The 6,091-nt window shown below is 54.1% G+C and overlaps 1 protein-coding gene across 2 annotated transcripts in view; it reads right to left on the reverse strand.

Moving 5' to 3' along the window:
* RNF220 (ring finger protein 220) overlaps positions 1 to 4,919 on the reverse strand; it is a 278,685-nt gene extending 273,766 nt beyond the window's left edge. Inside the window, exon 1 of one of the 2 annotated variants that reach the window (XM_061412145.1) lies at positions 4,666 to 4,919. The gene's annotated coding sequence lies outside the window, so the exon portion shown is untranslated. The remainder of the gene's footprint in view (positions 1 to 4,665) is intronic. The other variant, XM_061412144.1, reaches the window with a different exon arrangement.
* Between the last annotated feature and the right edge of the window lie 1,172 nt (positions 4,920 to 6,091).

Consider the following 6,091-nt stretch of genomic DNA (forward strand, 5'->3'; position numbering starts at 1 on the left):
GATGCTCTGAAAGTGGGTCCAGGGCTGTTCCAAGGGTTCTAAGCAGCTCCTCACAAAAGAAATAACGAACTACTTGTCTGTCACACAGGCAATACTACGTGAGGCAAGCTGGAGAAAAGGGCAAACATAATACATTGGGGGTGAGGGGAGGGATTTTTTCCCCCCAAAATAACCATCACCCAGAGGATTCGCCCTTCTATTTTTACTTCCTGGATCACCTCATTATGTTAAATGAGTTTCATAAATTAGTAATCTGGCGACAGCACCGGACACTCCAACAGAACACGGTGAATCACTCAAACCTGGTTATTCATTTGAAACTTCATTATACTGAAAATAAATCAACAATATTTTCCCAGGCCACATCTCTTTTACTCCACTGTGTGGGCGTTGGTCTCTGTGGGGGAAGGGGGGTGCCGGTTTTCTTTTCCTTTTTCTTTCTTCCCCCCTCTTCACATTAACAACTTGTATAGATGAGGCTTCAGCAGACCACAGTCATTATGAAAATCTATAGTTAATACACTCCCAATGTCAAAATGTCATGGGTTTAAACACAGAACCCCAAATAAGAAAACTAACTGACCCTCTTAATTAAAAAAATATGGATTGTAAGATAATCAGCTTGATGGAGCATTTGGGGGACTGTAAAGAGCCAGGCAAAGGGAAAGTAAGTAACTGTTACTTTTCTGCCTCTATGCTGATTTTTTTTAATTTAGCACTTCGTGCAAATCCAGATTAAAATAACTCCAGCTATTGATCCGAGCAGTGGAATTGACATTAATTTTAGTTCACTTCTCACTTTGCAAAGGGATCAATAGGAAGTAATAACAGCTGACATCCCTGCTGAAAGGAGGAGAAAGAAGGGCTGAAGACAGAAATCGAAAGGCAACCAAATAAATCATCAGCTACTTTTCCACGGCATCAGACAAACTCCAAACAGATTGCAAAAAGTCTTTGTTGAATTAACTAAACAAGGAGGAGGATCAATTCACGAAGCTAAATAAATTGTCTGGCAGGCAGTGAGGTTGGACGGAGGGACCAACAAATATTGAGTTTTAAAAATCTCAAATCCTTGACGTGATGGTTTTGGTTCAGGAGTGTATGTGTTGGAGTTTGTTAAATCACACATCCGACCCTGGTTTAAAGTGATTACAAAACGCCAGCTAACTGAATAATTAGTGAGATTACTAACTGCGTTGTTAAACATGCCAGAACCAAGACAAATGAAACGAAGAAGGTGACGTTTGGAATGTGAAGATGTCTGAAACTGGGCTGATGCGCAGCGCTCCTCGCTCTCCCGCGCGAACTAGCCACTTTCGCATTGAAAAACCGAAAGCCAGAGAGAAAGTCTCAGAGAGCGGGCAATCTCCCACCCCAGCCTCAGACCATCCCTGTTCAGGGTCTGGGCTTCCTGACCCGCGCCCGGGATCGGCGTAGAAGGAAGCGCCGCTGCTGCTGCTCCTGCTGCAGCCCGGAGCCAAACCCACTTGCAAATGACTGCCACAAAGAAAGCTGCAAAAGCCTCTTTCCCGGAGCCCGAGCTCTGAACGCCCACCAAACTACGACTCTGCTGGTAATTAAATCGCACACACAACCCTCCTCTGCTTATTACAACAGGTGACATTTTTGTGGTCTGAACCATTTCCAAAAACCAAGAATTAAAATAATAGAACAAATTAAACGATATTTTCCCTTTGCATAAATAAACTTTTTAAAAAATTAACAGGCAACTTAAAAAGCAAAGAACAATGGGAAATGGGGCCAGTGTAGTGGGGGGTTGTTAAGAACTCAGGAAAGTTTTTTTTTTTTTTTTTAAGTTCACAGACTGCTTCGCTGGAAGAGAATTCCCGCACACTAAATGCCCGGGGGGTATTTAGAAACACCGCTGTAGCAGAAATTTTACCGCCATCTGCACGAGCTCAGGAAGCAGAAGGCTAACCTGGTTCCACGGCTGGGGCCAACGCCTGCGGTTCAGACGTGGCTGGGTATCCGTTCCAGATTTGGACTCCGACTCAGGTCGGACTTGGCCGGAGGGTGACCATCTGGCCAGTCCAAGAGTGCGGGCCCGCGGGGCCGCGGGTGCACAGTTCGGTCGCTACATCTTCACCGGGAAAACCCAACTCTTTTAGGGAAAAGGAAGAAGTAAAGGCGAAACCTACATGAACTTAGGGCCGACGCAGAGCCGAGCCCACCAATCCTCGGCCTGACCTTTCGGTTGCCTTTGCACAAAGAATACTTTAGATCCCAACAACCTCCGCACGAAACATCTGTTTGTAACTTTGGGGAACCAGGGCTCCGGCCGGGGAAGAACCGCTAAATGCATGGGCCCTGGTGCGCGGCTGGGTCTGACCTGCGGGGCTACAGCTCGGAGACTACCTTCCATCAGAGTGCAAGAACCTCGCCCCCTGAACAGCCCCGCCCCGCGGGTCACCCAGGTCCCGGCGCCGCGCGCCACCGCTTCGGCGGGCAGCCCCGGGGCTCCTGGACTGCGGGGCTCCTGCCTAGGCGAGCCGGCGCGGGGGCAGCCGGGCCCTCCCGGTTCCCGGACAGCGGGCCTGGGGTACGGGAGGGAGGGCTCTGCCTCTCGCGCCGCGGCCGTCCGGCCGCCGCACACGACGCGACTCGCAGAACAGGTGTGTGTCCCCGCTCGCTCAGCGCACGGCCCCGACACCGTCTGTCACCGGCGGCGCGGCGCCGCCCTGTCCTCGGCCTTTCCCCGCTCGCCCCGGACTGCGGCGAGCGAACTCAACGCCACTTTTGCCGGGTTTCCGCGGGCCGGGAGGGATCGGCACCGAAGACGCCCTCGTCGCTCTTCCTCGACGCTCTTCCTGCCTTTTCCTCCACCGCTCATTTTCCATTTGCGGGAAGAACCCCCGAGGCGGGCAGAGGAGGAGGCCGGCACCCCTGCCCAGTCTGCTCCCTCCAGCCTGACCCGCAGCTTCCTCCTGGCCTGCCCTTTTTTTCCTCTTTATTTTTCCTTTCTTTCCCCTTTGCCCACCAAGCCGAGTCTGGTTGGGGGGACGAGAGGCGAGACGTGGCTGGTGGGCATCGTGGGCAGAGAGTCTTCGCTCTGAGCTGCTCCAGGGCAGGAGGCCAGGGACCCCAGACCGCCGGCCCGGCCCCACCGGGCAGAGCTGAGCCCCACGCCGAGAGCCCCCGCCCCATACACCCGCGTCCGGTGCGACGCGCGCCCGGCTCGGGGCCCGGGCCCTGACCCTCCGCTGGAGCCGCGGCCCGGCCCGAGACAGCGCGTTCTGATCGGGAAGCGAGAGCTTTTCCCCTGCCTCCGAGCAGCCCGAGCCCCGGCTACTTCTGGGCTCCCGTCAGCCGGGGTCCACCCGGGTCTCGAGCTCTTGGAGGGGCTCCTGGAGCGGAGGACAGACCGGGCATCCCCTCAGATGGCCTCACCACCATGGGCGGCCTCGCCCGGGGGGCCACACGGAAGCTCTCCGCCCAAGTTTGTTGTGCCCTGGAAGAAAAGGGTTTCCCTTACAAAGCACAAAGGCGAAACGCCCAGGCGGAGCCCTGAAAAGCCCTGGGTTGGGGAGGGGGCGGCCGGAGGCCCGGGAGCGCGGTGGCGGGCCATGCTCCGCGCGGACAAGGTCGCTGCGCTGCGGCTGACGAGCGCGGCTGTGGCGGCCGCAGGACTGCAGTGCCCGCCGTGCTCGCTGAAAAGTTTTGTTCTCAAGTCGGAGGAAGAGAAATTGTTACTCAGTTTAAGGCAAGTCTAAGATTAAAAATAAAACTACAAACAGAGCCACGCGCCGCTGTCTGTACCGCGGTCCTCCCACACCGCTCGGTGGAACCGCTGGGAGAGCGTCCCGGCCCGGGAAATCCCGGAGACCCCCCGCTCCATGGGTCGGGCTGCTCTGAGACCAGGCCGGCGGGCCGGGCGGAGCGCGAGTTTACCGGCTGCATTTCGAGCGGTCCACCTCTGGGCCAGCACCTGCCTCCTTCCTGCTGGCGGCGGCTCCCCCCGGCCCACCCCCACCTCCTCCACGCCCTTCACCCCCGCCCCCTCCAGGAAAGTAAGCCGAGCCCCCGGGGGCCCCAGGCTTCCAGCCTCTCCCCGAGTACCCCACCCGGGCCGGCCGCGTGTTGTGTGGGGGCGGTCGAGGTCCTTTCTCATTCGGATCGCCCCTTCCCCATCCCGCCAGCCGCCTCGGGCACCCCGCTGAGTACCACCCGGCTCCGGCCCCGCCGGAAATCACCGCGGGATCCACGGGGAAGACGGGCGACAGGGCATTCCGGCGCTCGACCCAAACAAAGTGGGAATGTGGCTCATTAAAAGATGGAGAAAAAGAGTCCTGCTCCTTCCCTCACGGCCCCTGCCCCCTCACCCTCCCTGCCTGTCCAATTCCCGCGTCTGGTCCCTCCCCCTCGCACCCCCCAAATAAAACACATTAAGGAAAACTCAAGACGGAAAGTTTGAGTGAGGCAGCGCACTGAGTGCGCAGGGCACCGATACCGGGAGGCACCGTCGCGAGGATCCGAGACGCGCCAGTCCAGGTCCCAGCCCCCGCCCCTATCGCCGGGGAGCCGCCCGAATCCCTAGGAAAGCGACCCGGAAAGTTAGCCGGGTTCTTGAGACACCCGGCCGTCCTCGCACCCACCCCTCTGGTGTACGCACACGCATCCACACCCCTTTCTGGTCTCCGTACTTGCCGTGGAAATTCCTTGGGAGAACGGTCGCACTTTTCAGGACACAGAGGGAAGGAGGCTGTGAGTGTGGTGCATGAAAAGTCCCGGGTGCGCAGAGCCGGCGGAGGCAGAGGCGGCGGCGGCGGCGGCAGCAGCAGTAGGCGGCTGGCCCCGGGTTTGTGTTCGCGAGCTGCCTGGGATTGCATGTACAGATCAAGAGACTTGGTTGGTGTGAGAGAAGGAGCAGTGCTGCCTCTCAGCGCTGGCTCTAATCAGTGAATGAGCCTCCACTCTCCCAGGGACTCGGAGACACACACGCGCACGCACACACACACACGCACACACGCGCACATTCTCTCACACTCACACACATACAGGCACTCTGAGCCCTGAATACATTAGGGCACTAAGGGACTCTGGGAAATGGAGTCCAGACCCAGGACACTCCTGGAGAACAGACCTGCTGGCCCTTGCGAAAGAGCTGGAAAGTCTTGGGGTCGCGAGAAGAGAGATCCTGCTTTTGTCACGTTTACCCCCCGACTGAAAGATCTCCGTGGATGGTTGACTGTTCTTCCTTTCTTGAACCAAAAGCGACCAAGAGTAAATGGTTATCTTTAAAACGGACACCTACTGCAGCTGAATGACTCCCTCATAAACTCTGCCTTTTTCCCAGAAAAATTTTGCCTATCGCCTTGCTCCTGGAACGCTTCTCTGGGTCTTTGCCTATAAAAATAAGATAATAAATGAATATAAATAAAACTGGTACTGGCAGAGGGGATGGAGAGGGCCTAGTTTAGCACCGGTATTTGAGAATAAAATTTTTATTGGTGTTTATATTTACAGTTCGTTCTTTTCAAATAATTTTATATCATCCTTTAATTCACCACGTACAGAAAGATAAATAGGGGAAATGGATAGAGAACTAACATTCCCTGAGTGCCTTCTAGAAGCTGGGTTATGGGACTAAATGCCTTTACATAATCTCATTTAATTCTTAGATCAATTCTGGAGATAATATCAGCACTATTTTATATACAGAAGAGGAAAGTGAGGTTGAAAGGGTTTTGTAACTTGTCCGTGGGAACATGGGTAACTAGTCTAGGATAGCAGGTAGTGAAACTCAACCAAAATGTAACCCCAGTTTATGACATCACTCCTTTCTTTTGTGGCTCAGTTTCTAAAACCACAGATTTCTCATCTCAAAAAGAAAGGGCGAGGGGTAGAATACATGCTGGTAATCTGTCCTCCAAAGAACCACATGGATTACAAATTGCCTACATAAAAAACAAAGAGCCCTCACAGTCTCATTCTTGCTATTATTTCATGGTCTCCTTTTTCCTCACAATTTCTTACACATTAAAGTAGCATCTAAATATTATGTATGTTTAATGTGTTGTATGTGTTGTTTGTGTTTAATTTTTTTAGTTAGCAACTCTTTAAATAATTTGAT

Source organism: Bos javanicus, chromosome 3 (genome assembly GCF_032452875.1).
Source record: "Bos javanicus breed banteng chromosome 3, ARS-OSU_banteng_1.0, whole genome shotgun sequence".
NCBI lineage: Eukaryota > Metazoa > Chordata > Mammalia > Artiodactyla > Bovidae > Bos > Bos javanicus.